This window comes from Patagioenas fasciata, chromosome 9, assembly GCF_037038585.1.
Source record: "Patagioenas fasciata isolate bPatFas1 chromosome 9, bPatFas1.hap1, whole genome shotgun sequence".
In the NCBI taxonomy this organism is placed as follows: Eukaryota; Metazoa; Chordata; class Aves; order Columbiformes; family Columbidae; genus Patagioenas; species Patagioenas fasciata.
Genome location: NC_092528.1, coordinates 12,953,993 through 12,972,528, shown reverse-complemented (window position 1 = coordinate 12,972,528; position 18,536 = coordinate 12,953,993). Strand labels below are relative to the sequence as shown.

The 18,536-nt window shown below is 41.4% G+C and overlaps 1 long non-coding RNA gene across 1 annotated transcript in view; it reads left to right on the top strand.

Annotated features, from left to right (window-relative positions):
* The window catches only part of LOC139828628 (uncharacterized), a 124,839-nt gene extending 106,774 nt beyond the window's left edge, over positions 1-18,065 (top strand). The window contains exon 3 of the long non-coding RNA XR_011740476.1: positions 15,588-18,065. This is a non-coding gene — a long non-coding RNA (uncharacterized lncRNA). The remainder of the gene's footprint in view (positions 1-15,587) is intronic.
* Positions 18,066-18,536: the final 471 nt, after the last annotated feature.

Here is an 18,536-nt window from a genome sequence, read left to right as displayed (position 1 = left end):
ACCATGCATTCCAAACTTGTTGGCTCCAGAAATTATTGCAAGCCTTGTAGAGAAGGCATGAGTGCATTGCACAAATAGCAAGTGATGGTTTCTAGAAAACATGTTGGTCCTAACAGCCCCATATGTGGATGACTGTAATGCTTCCATCCTCCTTCTGCACCTCTCTTAGGAGCACTGTGTGGACAGGGCAAATTGTGTGCTGTCATCTGCTCTGTCTTGTCTTTCTGTAAAAATCATCGGGTTTTTTGCGTTGAGAAGAGATCAAAAACTGAAATCACCTTGCCGGTTTAGTGGAACACATGTTGGGGAGAGCTTTTCCACTTGCACGTTTGGACCTTGGAAACACAGTGCATGCCAAGATGGGATACCCACTGGCTCTCAGCTGGAACCTCCCAAGTAGAGGATATGGCAGTATCAGCTAATTCCAAGAACTATTGGAAATACAATAGCAATCTCATGCAGGTGTCTAAGTGCTTAAACAGAACAGTTAGGTTTTTATTTCAGTTTTTTATGCAATAATCTTCTGCAGGAGCAACATCTGATAGCTTTATACAAAATCATAGTAAAGTACTCAAGCAGATTATCCAGGCAGACTCTCAATTAGCTAAGACATCCTGACCTATGAATCTGAATAAAAGGTGCTGAGCTTACTGGAATGACCTTTCTAATACGCATGAAACTGCCACGGGTGAAGGAGTTACTGAAATAGCCATAATGCGGGGCAGTAATTCTGAAAGAAGGTTATACCTACTCAGTTTTCTTTTTTGCTCCCTGTACGCTGCAACAGGGTTCCTGAGCTTTGTTCAATGATCCCAGGTGTTCCCAAGGAATTCGGAGACTCAGATACAGATAGGTTTTGATAGGGGTGTGAATGATAAACAAGGAGTAGCCTTGTGTGTCTGCATCATTTCTTAGTAAAACTGACTGTAAGGCATTTTATGAGCAAATGCTATACCCATCATTGAAAAACAGTGTCTTGCAGGCACTGAAAAAGTCATGAATGAGCCCCATTAGTGAGAGAGGATGTTTTACTAACAAAAGACATGAATGTAATCTTCTTTGCTTATCAAAAATACAGGAAGAGGTTAAGCTGAAAGGACCTGCCTTTCTTAGTCTTCTCGGGTCTCATCCAAGAGATTTGTATGCGCTGTGTTGTTTGGTACTCCATTTATTTTTCTTGAAAGATACTGAGCTGATCCTTCCAAGGCCTCAATCTGTTCTCAAATGGCTTCTCTGTGCTAATAAGGATCTGTTAATTTGAACGCTTACGCTTCCTTGCATGCACCTCCATCCAAAACAGAGCCTGCTCTCACCAGAATACCTGGTGCTGCCTAGTGTTTTTCATGTTAGGTAGACTTAGAATCCTTTCTTTTTCTGTTTGTTGGAGTTTTGCTGTCCTGCCTGGAGTCAGATATCTTAGAAATGACAGAGATTTATGAGATGTCTTATAGAGCCAGAACAACCAGAATTGTTTTTTCATGTGTCCTGGCCTCAGTTCCTGTTTCCTCTGCACCTACCATTCAAGTCCAAGCACCAAAATGTGATTCTGTCCCAAGTAATTGAGGGCCCTGTTGACATGCAGGATGTAGCAGGGTCCTGTTGTCTGACACCACAAACTGCACCATCTCTTCTGCATTGTCCCACGCCTCTAGGGTGGGAATGAAGCTTTCTCAGCCTGTTGTTCAGGGATTACGGTGCTCTCCTAGGAAGTGGGAGATCTTGGCTTAATATCAAAGTCCTGCAAGCCCTCTAACCACTCACCTGGTGTATAAACTACAGATGACAGTAATACCACTTCCCCTCTGACCACTTTTGTTTGCAAAATAAAAACATCACAGTATCACAGTATCACAGTATGTTTGGGATTGGAAGGGACCTCAAAAGATCATCTAGTCCAATCCCCCTGCTGGAGCAGGAACGCCTAGGTGAGGTCGCACAGGAAGGTGTCCAGGTGGGCTTTGAATGTCTCCAGGGAAGGAGACTCCACAACCTCCCTGGGTAGCCTGTTCCAGTGCTCTGTTACCCTCACTGAGAAGAAGTTCTTTCTCAAATTTAAGTGGAACCTCTTGTGTTCCAGCTTGATCCCATTGCCCCTTGTCCTATCATTGTTTGCCACTGAGAAGAGCCTGACTCCATCCTCGTGGCACTCACCCTTTATATATTTATAAACATTAATAAGGTCGCCCCTCAGTCTCCTCTTCTCCAAACTAAAGAGCCCCAGCTCCCTCAGCCTTTCTTCATAAGGGAGATGCTCCACTCCCTTAATCATCTTTGTTGCCCTACACTGGACCCTCTCCAGCAGTTCCCTGTCCTTCTTGAACTGAGGGGCCCAGAACTGGACACAATATTCCAGATGGGGTCTCACCAGGGCGGAGTAGAGGGGCAGGAGAACCTCTCTCGATCTACTGACCACCCCCCTTGTAATACACCCAAGGATGCCATTAGCCTTCCTGGCCACAAGGGCACAGTGCTGGCTCATGGTCATCCTGTTGTCCACCAGGACCCCCAGGTCCCTTTCCCCTACACTGCTCTCTAATAGGTCATGCCCCAACCTATACTGGAGCTTGGGATTGTTCCTGCCCAGATGCAGGACTCTACACTTTTCCTTGTTAAATTCCATCAGGTTATCCCCCGCCCAACTCTCCAGCCTGTCCAGGTCCCACTGGATGGCAGCACAGCCTTCTGGCGTGTCAGCCACTCCTCCCAGCTTAGTGTCATCAGCAAACTTGCCGATAGTACACTCAATTCCCTCGTCTAAATCATTAATGAATATATTGAATAATATTGGCCCCAGTACTGACCCCTGAGGCACTCCACTAGATACTGGCCTCCAACTGGACTCCGCACCATTGACCACCACTCTCTGGCTTCTCTCTTTAAGCCAGTTTGCAATCCACCTCACTACTCTATTGTCTAGACCACACCTCCTCAATTTAGCTGTGAGGATGCAGATATGTTTTGTGACGGCTTCATTCCTTAGACCTGCTCTGAACGTGACTAGTGGAAGGGGCACCTTCTGGAGGACTGGCATGTTGCTCTGGCTGTCCTTAGATCTTGACCAGACTTTGCCTAGGGGATAGGTCCTTAACTGTTCAGATTGGTTCAGTTTTGAATAAATGCAGAAGCAAGACTGTGGGGAGTGAAACCACTTTCACGTGAAATAGAGAAGCATGATGTTTCATTTATCTGCTCCTGTGCAGAGATGTTGGTCGAGATATTTAGAAAAATGCAGGTGCAAGTGGCCTCTGGATCTCATCTAGTCCAATCCCTTGCTCAAAGCAGGGCTACCATCAGAGGATCCTGAGGTTAAGGGCTTATAGCCCACAGATCCTTGTATCAGTTTCCGTAGTCTTTGCTGGACCTTTATTTTAAGCAGCTGAGAGCCCCAAGCCCAGCTGTTTAGACTGTTGTGTTACATATGTACCAGCAAATAGATGGAGTGGGCTATTAACAACGCTGTAGGATGAGCTTTATGTAACACAGAAAAGGAAGAATCCTTACTGAGTTACATGGGAACACAGAATTGCAGCAGTGTATGGTCTGGCTGGTTTTAATAAAGCCGTAGATTTCCAGGCCAGAAGGGACCACTATGATCATCTGTTCCGACCCTCTTCATGGTGATACGGGGCCACTGAGTAGTCCTAATGCTGGAATAAAAAAAGTCTGCTTAGTGCTACTTTTCTAAAATAAATTTTAACTGTTATAACATTATTCTGAGTTATTCTCTAACCCCTAAATTACTCTTTTTTTTTTTTTTTTTCAATATAAGGCTGTCTGTCAATCTGTTCTCTATTCCTTCTCTGACAGCCTCATCCCCACCTTCCAGTGTCTTAGGTGCCTTTTTTTTTTCTGCTGTCAAACACAGGCTAATTCATTTTCAGTTCCCTTAAGAGACCTGTCTGAGCACTGAAAGACCTGGACTCTTGCTATTTCATTAGCCCTCATTATTTTTCAGTTAATGGTTAGCTGGCAGCATCAGGTTTGATTTTTTTTTTTTTTTGTAATAGAAATGAATCAGATTTTTATTTTGTAGTCATTCCTCATCAGTCTCAGAGAGGAAGATATATCTGTCTACGAAGACATGACAATCTCCCTGAATGCAAGCTTTATGGTTATTTGCATCACTTTCAGTTATGCACAATTTTAGTGGGAAAAGTACATGAAGTGGGAGTGCACACAGCTGTTCAAGTGTGCTAGTGAATCCTGCCACAGGTGCTCCCTTTTGCTACAGGACCTTAATTTTATCAGGATGCTGAAAGGCAGAGACAGAGAAACAGCACTAATTTTTCTCACAATACCATATGTTTTCTGGTACTTTAAAGATACAACAGAGCTTTTAGGAGTAGCATGATTAATTTTGCTACTCTGGAATAGAGCGCAAAGAGTTATTGACTTCAAAGCGTCATTGTTCAATCTGGCTTTGCAGTCAGTCGATGCTGAACTGCAATTTTCAGATAGAAGAGGGGGAGTAGCATGCTTCCTTGATTACCCTTTACTGGGGTTATTAATTAATCAAGCATAAGCTTGTTACAATGACTGACAAAAGAACAATCATCCCAGCTTTTTTTTTTGTGTGTGTGTGTGTAAGGATGAGAGAGATGTAAAAATGTAGCAGTAGCGTGTGAAAATATTTTCCTGAAGACAGCAGGTTCACGAGGAATGGAAGATTTGAAATATTCAGGTCATTAGCCTGAAATGAATTAAGGGTGTTGCATCCCCACATTTTCTGAGTGGCTTTGGTAATCTCAGTTTACACAAAGTCCATCAGAAAATCAGCTAAGCATATCTTAATTCAGAGCAGACTTAACAGTCCCATTGAATATACCTGCATAACATTATTCACACAGGGTGACTTGCGGTTACTGGTCCAGTGAGAATCAGAGCTTAGGGTCTGAGATTTGACGAGCACTAGTAATAGCTGTGGTATGGAGCACCAACTGCATATGAGCAGCTCCACTAAGATCAATATGATTGTCACTTGTGATCATTTTATCAATAAACTGAATGGTTATCTGTAAATAAATAAATAAATAATTTTGCTATTTTCCATCCTGGCCAGTCCCAGAAGGTATATGAACTCTCTATTTTTTATTCAGATTCTTATTGTATATTATCTGCCAATCTACCAAAGACAAACTATCTTCTCCATAACTGAGTTTACATGGAAAACCTATGCAATTAACATTAATTATAATTATACTTCAGCACTGATGGGGAAAATGACAAGAAATGTATATTTTATGGAGAAAGGAGGAGATGGAGAAAGGATTACAAGAAGTAGTGTTTGGTAATGCAGTTAGTGACATGAAAGAGTTATCCAGAATTAGCCACTGGATCAGTATTTGCTTTCCTGTTTTTCCCAGAAATGTTTCTGCTAATAAAACAAACACAGATGTGGAATGGTTTTATAGCTCGTCCTTAAGTATCCTCGTGCAGTGCCTGAAACCTAATCATGACAATGTTTTGCATGAAAGCCAGAAAGTGAGCAGGTCATTATGTTGCTATGTGTTGATGTGGTTCCTCAGTATCTTCTCCTGAAATAAATACAATCTCTCTGTAGATTTGCTATAATTGGATTCTACTGCACTGTAATATGTAAATTATAAACTCCAATTACCAGTGCATAAAAATAGAAAATCATCTAAGTGTCTTAGCAAAAAGTATATAAGCAACTAAGAATATTTAGGATAACAAAAAACATACATTATTTTGTTACAGTCATCGTCATGACCCTGAATCTTTAGGGTGTTTTGTTTCCCTTTTCCCAAACAATTTACAGTTCTTGGTTGTGTCAACTGTGGCAGGTAGCTCTATTTCACCCACCTTGTACCATACTGTTGACTGGAGGTGCATTGTCTCTTCAGTCTGTCTGTGATATCTACCTTAACACAAATAAGTGACAAGTTGTTTTAATTTGTTGTGTTTTAAATTGCACCTAGGGCACCATTATAATCTGTGTGTTTAGCTTGCCTGTTGTTCCCTTACAGTCTGGGATGAGTGAATTTAGCAGTTTGTAATTCTTGCTTTTTAATTGAATGAGAGGGAGCACTGCTAATACGACACCTCCTGAAATGGATGTTGGTACAGTGAGACAGACCACTCATACTTATTTTTCTCAGAGGGGAAAATTCCACAGGTGGGTTCCCACAACACACCAGGCATGGTCACACAATGAGGAAGGGACCACAATGAGAAATAAGGAGACTAGTTTTCTTTCATTTGGCATTTCATAGCCCAGAAATGCTGGGATTCACCACCATGAGACAAGGTGGCTCTTGGCAGAGTGGTGCTTCTGCCCACGAAGAGCCTGTTGTCTCATGGAGCCTTAGCAAGGAGCAGATGGGAACAAAACCTGCAGCAGCTGTACTGGATCAAATGATGGAGCCTCACGCATGAGGCATGAGATTTGACTTGCTGACATAATTTGTCAAGTACTGTTGTTTAGAGGCAGCCAGCAGGACAAAGGGAGGGAGGTGAGTTCATCAGTGCCAGCTGACCCAGTAGAGCAAAAGAAGCAGTCTCTGCTTCTCTCCTCTTCTATTTGCCTTTACCACCGAAACTCACTTGCTTTCATGCCTTAAATAAGAAAGAGCAAACCTAAACTGCATTTTCCTCTTTTGCACCAGCTCAATACTCTATGTTTTCCTCAGGTCTTTCTGTTCCAAACTGCTGCTGCTGCCTGAAACCAGCTACTGGTAGTAACATGTTCTACATTAGCATTGGCTGACGCTGTATTGACACGCAGGATTCAAACAAATGGGCTGTTAAAATGTGTCTTAAGGTGAGCTTTACAACTAGTGTCCATCACCATGTTCTAGAGAGAGTGTTCCATTAGTGTCAAAATGCATTCACTTTACTGATTTAAGTAACATCACCACTCATTAATATTATCATCAAACCTTCTGTGGAATAGATTATTCTACATGGAAGTGTCTCAGAGAGTTACAATTTATTTTTTCACCTGTCTAAAGGATTTCAGTAACAAAGAGATCAAGGAGGAAATGTGAATTTCTTCTACTTGCTATTTAATTCTAGACTTGCTATTTTTATCTTAATGCAATGAAATGTTATAAAGAAGAAATCCAGTATACTGTTACTATAGAAGATGTATCAGTTCAACTGTTGTGCTTTGTTCACCTTCTACTCGGCCTATAGGTCCAAGAAAGTATTAAGCCAGAAACTTTCAAAGACATCTTGAAAGTGTAATTTCTTAGTTTTTGTTGCATTCTAGTGTGATATTGGTGTCTTGTTCTTAAACACTCCATGAGGCCTATGAGCCTAAACAAACCTGTATCACATTCAGGGCAATGCAAGTTCAAATAACTTTAGCAAACTACTATGTTTATTAATGTTAGATGGTACCGAAATTTGCACTTTGAGATGACCAAGTGCAATACCTTAAAAATAAAAACCAACCAACCAAAACCAACCAACAACAACAAAAAAATCACTACTAGAAACCTTGCATCCTCAGAAAGAAAAGAGGCTGGAAAAGCTTGCTGAAATCCACTACTGATTTCAAGGTACTTTTGTGCTAAAGTGAAAGGATGAAGTGCCTGCTGCTAGCTTCAGCAGGGCTTATAGTTATGTTTATAAAGGAATGCTTTTTTTGTGTTAAGAATCATATTTCCAGAGAAGGGCCTTTGATACTAATGAAAATAAAAAATTAAAAAAAAAAAAAATTGTTAGAGCAGTGTTGGAAAAATCCCATCACCACTCTCCAGCTAGACCTGAGCCTGTAATAAAATGGGATCCTATCATGATCTTTCGTTCACTGAACCCACCATATTTTTTCTTGACACAGCAATTACTACTTAATCTTGTTAGGATAGATGGTAATGGAACCTAGTTGTAAAATATCCCTTTGTATTTTTTCTTTTATTTTGTTTTGAATATATTGCCTTGATTTTTATCACATTTACGTGCACATCAAAGCACAATTATTCATTGTTAAAGCCAATCTGCAATCAATGTCATTTTCTGTATTTTGTTTACCCAGATTAGTGGTTTGATCCTGCTCATTGACTTCAATAAGAGCTTGACTTACCCTCTCCCCCCCTCTTCCCTGGGTCTCCATTTTACAAAGAAGCAGTTTGTCCTTGGCTCTGGCCTTGGTGCACAATGAAAAGAGCCCGTGATATGGACTCTTACTTGCTCTCAGGAAAAAGTGGTGGTATTTACCTGTGGAGTTTCTGGGGCAGGGCAAACTGTCGCCTTCAGGGCTCCCTGGCCTCCTGTAAAGGATGGTTGGAGGACAGAGGCTGCAAAAGATCGGAAAGAGAAGTGCAGGGAAGAAGAGGTTGGCAGAAAATCACTAACAAATGCATTTGAAAGAGACCAAGCCATGGCATCCCAGGGCTACGTCTTTGTCATGCAAAGAGCTGGGACTGAGCCTTGCTCACCTGCACCTATGAGGACCTGCAGGGCTCCTCTAAGCTGTCCTCTGTCACCCAGGGAAGTGTCTGGGGGCAAAAGGTTGTCCAGTGAGCTCTCAGGACGGAGGACTGTGAGTATGGAGAAATTCAATTAATGGAGACAACTAGATGGAGGAAAATGAAATGTTCTCAGTGCTTCAAGGTGCAGCCTGGAAGAAAGGGCAAAAGCAGTTCTTTGTAACCTTCAAATATGTCTCTGCTTCAGAGTGGTTCCAGTTTTGAGCAATTTTCTGTGCATTCACTAGAAACCTTCCTGTCTTCCATGGATGGGATACTTGTGCTCTCCAGCCTTTCCTGTGAGTTTACCACTTGTCATATATCCTCTTCCTTAAGTTATTCATAAGTAGGTTTTTCCCCTGTGAGCTGCATTCCTGTTCTGATGAACAAGAAACTTAATGTAACATTAAGCAAAGAAAGAAACTCATTTTGCTATCTCTCTAACTTGACTCAGGCTATCAGTTACCCTGGAGTAAAGCGGAGATTAATCTACCCCTTGTGTACTTGCTGTATTTAACAATAACAGTCCGCTTGCCTTATCAGTCTCCCTGTGGAAGTTCTGATCACAGAACTGAAGGAAGAATAAGCCTGTGTTGACTCTTTCTGAGGATCTTGACGTTTGGCAGAGTGTTTACCTTGCTGGTTCTGTGCCAAAGCATTACAGCCCCAGTTGGCTGTGAACGGCTGGGGAAGACAAGTAGGAGAAAGCCCCCATCAGGGAGTGCTGGGAGAAAAACCTGCAGAGGTCACAGTGCAGTTTTACCACCTGCATTTAGTAGGGAGAAGCTGCAGGGACAAAGCAGCATGGTCCCTTTGACAGTGAACCCTGCCTACCACAGGGACCATGGCAATCTAGTCACCATAACCAGGCTGTGATTCTTCCTTTAACAGAAATACATTACTTTTACTGCTCTTATCTTTTCTCTAAAGACAGGTTGCTTTCTGGTGCTCCAGGTGAGATTATATCTTCCCGTCATGTATTTCAGTGGGAGGAATATCCAGTTAACTTGATTCTTGCTGATCTGTCCATGCTGAAAGGAATGCCTTTCCTCTGGTGATCTGAAAAGGCAGAATCATCTCCATCTTTAAATCCTGCCTCAAGAAACATTTGTCATGTGTTGTGCACCAGAGGTCAGCCAGTTAACTCTGTGTAGATTAGTAGCACTTGGGATAGAACACGTTTCATAGAGAGTTTTTGTTCAATAAATTATAGTGAGAAGTGTCCTAGACTATTGCAACTGCTAACGTTGCACTTCTACCTCTGCTCTAATTTAATTTCCTTAAAAAATACATTTTGAACATTTAAAGCCACTGAAGGTATAATATGTGGAGTGTATAGCTTTATGGGGCCCTAATTTTGACCTGGACCTTGTAATATTATTTCACATTAATAACAATGAATAACCTTTGAAGAGGAAGAGAATATTCGCCACCTCAGATGTATGACCAGAAATCTGGCTTCAGCATGTTGAGTGTTACTGTGATTTTGCAGACATGAAGGGAAACTCTTCCCTGTCTTGTCCCTCTCTTCTACCAGGTCAAGATAATCTCCTCTCCACATTCCATCTGTGGAGGGGTTTGTACCATGTCCTGTTGTCTGGGAAGGGAGGAGAGCAGTGCAAACCTGCTGGGTCTCATGGGACCCAGGTGTCATAGTGAGAAGATGAATGGGGTGACCAGCAGAGATTCTTCCTGTTGCACTTCAGTGAAGGAACCATTGTATGACAGCCCAACTCATAGCTGCTTGCATCAGTTTGCAAGGCTATTTTTTGAGGGAGGATAAGGATAAAAGACACTTTTAAAAAGCTAAGATATTGTTGATCATACTTATTTGATGCCTGACAGTAGATTTCTAGTTCTTTTTTAAATTAATCCTTATCCTAAAATTCAACACTACAAATACATAATTTTCATTTCCAGCTACAGCTATTTTGCCAAGTTCTACTTTTTCCCCCTATTGATTTTATTCCTGTCTAAAACCTCTTTCTGTCATTCTGTAATAGAATAAAAATGGGCTAAATCAAGCACTTTATCCAATCGATGACTCTTCATACTTGACCAAGAATCTCTGTGCCAGAAATAACATTCCACAGTCTGGAAGCGATAAGGATGAAAAAGTCCATTACAACATATTAATCATTGTTCTTTCATTTTTCTTTAGGCAGGACAAGTTCCATTGCTGTTTATTCTGTGACTTTTGATGGGTATCTTTGAAGCTTGCTTTACAACAGCAATGACCTTAGGCTCTACATGCTTGGTTTGACTTTTTAAACTGCTGTGCCAAAATACATGCCCATTGGTATGCATAATTCACACGTGTGATTCCTGGGACTGAACACAGTACTGCCTGCTGTGGGGAGGGAGGTAGGTAGTTTTTCTGTGCCTGACCTGTAAGAATAGATGTGGTAAGTGAATGGTGAAATTGAGTTCAAAACTGTGTATGGGAATATTCAGATGGCAGATGTTGCCCGTGCAGTGAGCGAAGTCAGGAGGCGAGCCCTGGGGCTGAGTAACAGGGCTGCTGAAAACCATCTTCCTCTGATTGCTGCAGAGAAGGAAAACAGGCAGAAAGGGTTAGAGGTCCAGGGGTGGTGAGAGCTCATCAAAGAAACGCAGACCAGCTGCTTCTGCATCGCACAGGAGAAGTAAAACTTGTGTTTGGTTTGGAGTAGGGTTGTTGATGTTATAAAAGAGAATTGTAAAGAAACAGTAAAACAAAATTTTTAAGCTGAGCATTCATCTCCTACTATGCCACTTAAAACTTTTTCTGTCATGTCTCTGCTAACTAGAACCTGCAGAATCAACTGTTTGTAACATGTGTTTGCAGTGATTAGCCTGATTTGCACAAACACTGGTGCAGCTTTTCTCAGCTCGGGACTAGAAGTAGGAAGGCACTCCAGAGTAGCTGAGATGCCTCGGGCTTCATGATATTTCATGGGGGAAGTACGGTGCTGCTTCAGAATGGGCTCTGGAGCAGAAAACGTGCCAACCCCAGCTCTTTAAACAAAAAAATAGCAGGAGTGAGTTTTCAGTAATTTTATTCAGTTGTAGAGGGGGTCCATGCAATGTATTATCCAGATCTTGGAAACTCCTCCTAAGGTAGGGGCCTCTTCTCAGATGACCAAACAGGTCTCTCTCTCTTTTTCTTGCTTTATTTTTCTTCTTCTAAAAAAAGCAATTAGAAGAGGAAAAGGAAGAGTGAGCCTCATCACTCTTTAGTAGTTTAACAGACTAACCATGATCAATTCCTCCTGCCAGAATATATTCAGCTGCACATCTTCTGGAAGGATGCTCTGTAGACAATTGTGGAGGAAAGAAATCGAGGTTACTGGGATCAGGAAGACAGGCTGGACAGGGACTGCAGCTGTCATCTGGTGTGGATTGTGCAGTGGGATTCCTGCTCTCTGGATTTTCCCAGCAGCTCTGATCCTGTGAAACCCCCAGATCTTGCTCTTGAATTTGTTCTTAAAGGGAAGAATGAGCAGTCCCATTTCCCTTGTCCCATCCCAATCGTGGTGCATTTGGGATACTTACAGAAGGAAAAATCTGACCCTGGGACAAAGATGTTTACACAGGATTAGGAATTTCCCAACAGGAGGCAAATACGGCTTGGAATTCCCTCATGCAAAAAAAGAAAAAAATCCAGTTAAGGCAAGGCTGTGGAACAAGCGCGTCCTACCCATATCTCTCCTCAAAGCAGCTACTATAAAGATTAAATTATATTTGAATAAAGGCTTTCAGGACAGACATTTTGGCATCACCTGAAATGAAATTTCAATGCTCGAGTCTGAAGTCCTTTATTCAATGGATGGCTCGCGATTAGTGCAGACTTAATGAAACGGGATGTTTAGAAAGAATGAAGTTCTGCAGCATGTGATGAGTGGAGAATTTGGCCCACAGTTATTTTTAAGCATGCAGAACCTGACAGCTTACTTCAGATGTTCATTCTGTCTTTCCTCCCCTAAAATAGTTAGACTTAAAATAGCTTCTACTCTACTTCCTCTTTATGAAGCAGTACTTACAAAGTAGGTAAAATTGAAAATTACATGGTACGTAACTGAGATCAATAATTAGAGCTACTTTACATAATCTAAGTGCATGACTGTAAAAGTGTTTCTCATTAGAAGTTTGTGGAATGTTCTTGCTTTCTTTTTCTTTATGTTACCTGTTGTTGTTTCCTGCACAGGGTTGCTTGATGGTTTGTTTTGTTTTCCTGCATTCCACCATTTCCCCATTGGTGTGGACCCACATTTCTTGTCCATTTAGTTAATCAGAAGTTTTGCAATGGTTTATGCAGCACTCAAAATCCAGGTTGAAAATGTGTTTGCCATTTTAAAATGGTATGGATTTTTTAGAAAGCCAACTTTCTTGATATTGAATCACGTGTTATGAAATGGAGTTACATAATGTGGTGGCACTTCTATTATTCATGACAGATCAATTTTGTGTGGAAAGTTATGGCAAAAAATGCAAAACAGACTGTCACAAGAGTTTAGAACAGAGATAGATCACAGGTGACATTGGTTTCTGTAGAAACTACAGGAAGATAAAAACAAACAAATTAGCAGGAGAATGTTTCTCTTCTGGTGTTGTTGGCAGAAGGATCAGATAAGTTATTTACTTCTTATTTTACAAATAAAGGAACACACAGAAAAAATGTCATTGGAAGATATTTTGGACTCTAGATCATGTCCAAGCACTTCTGTAATCCTTAGGAGGAAAACAAGCAGCAATGTTCTTAATTTAAAATTGTGACTTATTAAAATAAAACATTTATGCCTGGATTCTTCTATTCTTGCATTGATCAGAATCTTTAAGGAACCCTCATCCTTCCAAAAGCAGGTCTATATGCGGAGTATAGGGTCGATCAAAGATGGAAAAGTCAGCGATTCTGTCCCTTAAAAACCAATCCCCCCATCCCACCCCTCAGCCAGCCTCCGGCAGCACCAAACCTGGGGATTCTCACAAATGGGCAGTTTGGGTCTGTGCTCGGCAGCAGCTGCTTGCCAGGCTGGTGTTAAAGCATCACATTCGGTGAGGCAAGGGGTCGATTCAGGCTTGGCCTGGCTGGGAGGAGAGTGAGGGCAGGGAAAGCTGCCCCAGGTGAGGAGGTGAGTTGGGGTGCAGAGCTGGCAGGGCAGGGATGCTGCTGGAGACACGGTGCCCGTGCGATGGCCCCCAGCCCCCTGCCCGGGGCACAGCCCAGTGCCCACCCGCTCACCTGCTCCTGCAGCCCGGGGGTAGCGGCTGGCCAGGCAGTGCCACGGCTGCAGGTTTGTTGTGGCAGCCATGACCGTCCCTTCTTGTTGGCGATGACAGTCAACAATTTCTCCTCCACATTACTTTTGATTATCAGTTCTCCCATGACTAGAGGGTCCAGAGTTTGTGAAAGATGTTTCTTCACACATAGTGAAACAGATATCAAATTGACCTAAAGGTTATTTCCTCTAAATTTCCTCTGGGTTCTGTTTTCTTCGGCTGGCTGAAACCAGGTTATTTCAAATGAAATTAGCCTGCCATAAATCTTCTTTCACTTCCTTTTCTGCCACAGGCTCTTACTTCCATGTAAGTGGTCTTCGATTTTTGAAAAATTTATTTATTTTAAATAGACATAGAGGAATTTTTGTAGATTACCATGGGAGTTTAAATTCAGTTTCACATTGCTGAAGAATCTTTCCTGAGATGGCTAGCATCAGGAGTTGTGCCCCATACCTAAAAAGTATGTTTGCTGTGTTGCTTCTATTTTTGTGTGCAGTGTCATTTTTAGGATGTCAGTATAGGGTACCTTTGTCATCATCAAACTTCCATGGTCTTTCTGAAGCAATTCAAAAGGAAATGATTGAGTTTTGTGACATGTTGTCTTTTCAATGAGCCAGCTATCCATGAGTTAAGTGAAGATATTACTGCCATTACTTTATAGGGCATAAGTGCTTGGTTTTCATCAAAGCCTTAAATGTTAGCCTATTCCAAGGGGTCAGCCTTTATATTAGGTATCATCTATCAAGGATTAACACAAAATTAAGTTTTAATTGTACAGTATGATGGAAAGTTGGATTTGTTTAAAAGAGGTAATAAAAGGAAATTTATGTGTTTAACTGAATAACAATGTGGGATTGGGTGACTAGAGAATGCTTAATGTTTTTTCGAGGAAAATAAAGGAGGTGAAGGCAGAAAGGGGAGACAGGCGCTCTGCTCACTGATAACCTTCCCGGTCCATGGAATTGTGCTGGGGTCTCGTGCTTTAGTGTTGGAGGATGACATAGCCATACGTTTTCATTTAAGCCAAACCTCCCAGAGATTAAAGCCACTTAGGGAAAGGCCAGCTAGCCAGCCTCTCTTATATTTTCACTCGGGAGTAAAGCTCGGTCTTCACTTGTATTTTCAGCAATTTAGGGCTTGACTGAGATTGAGTTTGACAGTAAAAGAGATAAAACTTATCACTTGGTGTCATGATTCAGTACATAGCCCAGAAGATAAATGACTCATTTCAGAGGTTGATAAAAATGTATTTGTTCATTTGCCATTAAATGATCTGTTATATTTTCAAGCAATCTTACAATAGAAGTAACGTCCATTAGCTCAAAACAGCTGTGTGCTGTCTGTAGAGCTAAAAGGAATTAAAACACAGTTGTGTTTAAAAAGCATGTGTATTTTGAGATTTCAGCTACAGCCTGATAGAGCACCATTAGATACTTGGGTGGCCAGGAAGAGCAGTCACTGCTGCAATGGACACCCAGGCTGAGGATAGGGCAATCTGTGAAGTTCCTCTGGGAAATTACTGGGCGCGTGTCCCTGGCAGGTTGAGTCCAGCCCCACAGTGCAGGTTAGTAGCCAAAGATCTGCCTTCAAGGAGTGCAGCTGTAATCCAGGGTAATCCCTGTACAGCTGGCCTCCCCCTGCCAGCCCACACATCTGGTCCTCAGCCCTTTTTGGAGAGACGTCAAAGAGCCCATGCGAATATGCAGAGGTTACAGGAGGAAGAATGACAGTTAGGTGATCTTAAGGGGTTAGGTATTACAAATATCAAGGCTTTGAAGCCTTTAAACCAAAGGGAAAATATTCCTTCTGCAGGGCTGGAGAAAATGGTATCTTTTCTGCCAAAGAGCTCTGGGCCCGTTTGCTAATCTTCTATGCTCTCTCATTCTTCCTTTGCAGGTTCCCAGGCTGCCTTCCTTAATGGGTCTGTGCAAATCCCGCCTTTGCAGAAGAAAGCAGTCATGTACTCTGACTCCTGTGCTGGTTTCCACAACTGTTAGAATGGGGGACACACTGTTCTTGCTCTTGCTCTTTTACGGATTAATTCACTTTATTGACTCATTTGCATAGAGGTTCTGAATCAGGACCTCACATTACTCTGCTAAAACTTGCTCTGACCAGTAGTAATCCTGCCCCAAGGCTCTCCTGTGTCTCTTTGGAGAAAGAGGCATCTCATGGTTACAGAAGAGTTAACTTAAATCATCAAGAGATTTGTCACCAGTAACACCCTGTGTTTCAATTTGCAGAAGCAAAAGTTGTCTTAAAACCAGAATGAATCTTGGTGTGCTTTACATAGGTCCCACAACAGTGTGCAATTTCTTCAACAATAACAACAAAGTTAAACTTAAGATCCCAATTCAGAAACACAGTTAAGGAGGTGCTTAAGTTATTTTCTGATCCATGTCCCAAACCTGCATTTTCTTCCCCTTTTTGATGTACTTATGCCAATAACCTGATGGGAAAATGTTTCACAGGATATGTTTTTGTACCTGAAAATAGTTTTCCTGTAGCCCGTGAGATGCAGTGTGATGCATTGTTCCTTTTGCAGAGAAGGTATTTTTCTGAATGTGCTTAATAAAATTATTACAAATGTAACTTCTTGAAACAAAATAAGATGACAAATGAGTGGAAAATTTATAGATTCCACAGAAAATAAGACACATCTCCACGAGCACATTATTTATCAGTCTAATATCTTTGTATTTGTATAGAACTTCTCATCGTGAGCTGCTTTAATTGTCCTTTCAAATACTGTTCTCTAAGTCAGGAAGTGCTGTATTTTCTCTTAGAAGAAATCTGCTGAGAATTCACTTGGTTTCAGTTAGTTCTTGAGACGATATATATTTTTGTTCACTTTGAATATCTTTTCCATAGCACAGAAGAATGTTTGATTTGTTTTTCTTGGTTTATCTACAGGCCAGCGCCATTTTCACTTTCTGATCATGCTTTTGTAGTTTGATTTTTATCTTATTCTTCTCCCCCGGATTTTTTCATAATCCATCTCCCAAATATGCACAATTAACTATTGACAACAGTCCCCCCTTTTCACCTGCATGTCAACTTTCTATGCTAAGTGGTTCAGCCATCGTCTCATTAATAATATAATGAACATTTTTATAACAATACAATAGTAGTTTAAATTTTCTTGTACATGAGTCTCAGAGTTATACAGCATTACTTTCCCACAATGATTGATTTTGACACTGCTAATTGATTGTTATTTATCCCTGGCAATATGGAAAGTTGGGGAGAAAGCACCGCTGTGCATTTGATGGTTGTGTTTGCAGTCTGGAACGCAGCAACACCCGACTCTGTTGAGCGGGGACTGCACATCTCTGGGCTGCTCTTATGGCAGATTTCTGATGTCTTTCTTTTCACACATTATGCCACCTCTTTATGATACGAAACAGGGGTGACAGAACTGAGTAAAGATTGACCTTTTGTTCAGTTCTGCTTCTCCTGGATGATTTTTGACCTATTTTTCAATGAAGAGGGATTTTCATCTACTTGAAGAAACCTCTGTTTCAAAAACTGGAGAACATATTTCTGAGCTGTCACTGAATGTTCAAATTAACTTTCCAATAGGTCTTAACTTTTCTGTTTGTCCCAGATTTATCCAGGCAATTACCTAGATGCATAATGAAGCTCTGTACTTAATAAAAAGAAGATTTTTGCTAGTGGAAGAGACACAAATAATTTACTGCAAACTCATTTTTCATTATATTTTCAGCTTACAGCAATCTACTGATCCCTGGTGGATATTCAGTAATATTCAGTATACAAAACATTTGTGCCTTTCTCATATATGCAAAACATGCTCTTTTGAATGCTTTGCCATTTTAGCTCCCAGCCTGTTTGTTACGTTCACCTGTGACACATCTGCTGGGGAGGGATCTGCCTTTTTGGGGGGCTTCATGGTGCCAAGAACAATGTTACAAGGTTGTTTGGGCATTAGCACCGTTTACATAATACTTAGCAGTCAGTCAGCTGTTTCATTAACTGTGAGCAGCTGACCTTCTCACCTGTGTTCTTTATAGAAGAGGGACACAAGAAAGCAGATGTTAGTCAGATGAAGCTTAAAACAACAAAAAACTCATTAATTTTAAAGAAAACAGGGCATGATTCCTGTGGCTTGTTTACCTGTTGTCTTGCTTTTGTGTACTGCCTGATGAGACATAAGTCCATGCAACGCAGTTCACCTCCAGCACCTTACCAGAAAACCAGAACAAAACTTGTGTGTACAGCTTCCATTAACCCAGGAAAAAATGAACTTTCATTGATTGCAGTTTGCTTACTGAGTTAAGGTGCAGTTTAGATGTCCTCACAAAAGCACCTATAAACACCCTGTGCGGAGTTGGGCTGTTGGACAGTGCAGACAGAGGAAAAAGATCCAATATGGTCTGTCCAAGTGCAGCAGCCGATGTCTTAATGACTTACTGGAACAATGGTGGGTGGGTAGGTACACAAAACACGAGCAGGTTCAGTAGTTCCTCCAACAAGATAAAGATTCTCAGTCATCTTGGCTGCCAGTCTCATATTGCTGGTGGAGTCGATGGAAGCTGCAGATGCAGCTTTCAGAAGCACATCTTTAAAAGAGACTTGGAGGGTCCCTTGGGGAAAAGTGCTTTCCCACCTCTCTCCCCTGCTCCCTACTCTTGCTACATGATATACAAAGAGGTCTTGAAAAGATGGAGCAGGGAAATGTTCAAATTAAAACCTTTTGGGTCATCTTTTATATCCTAAAATAAGCTGAAGAGCAGAGACCTTTAAAGGCTTTTCTTTTTGTTAAAATGTTTTAACAATAAGTGTATGAACTGACACTGATCTCTTCATGCTAGAGTTTATGAT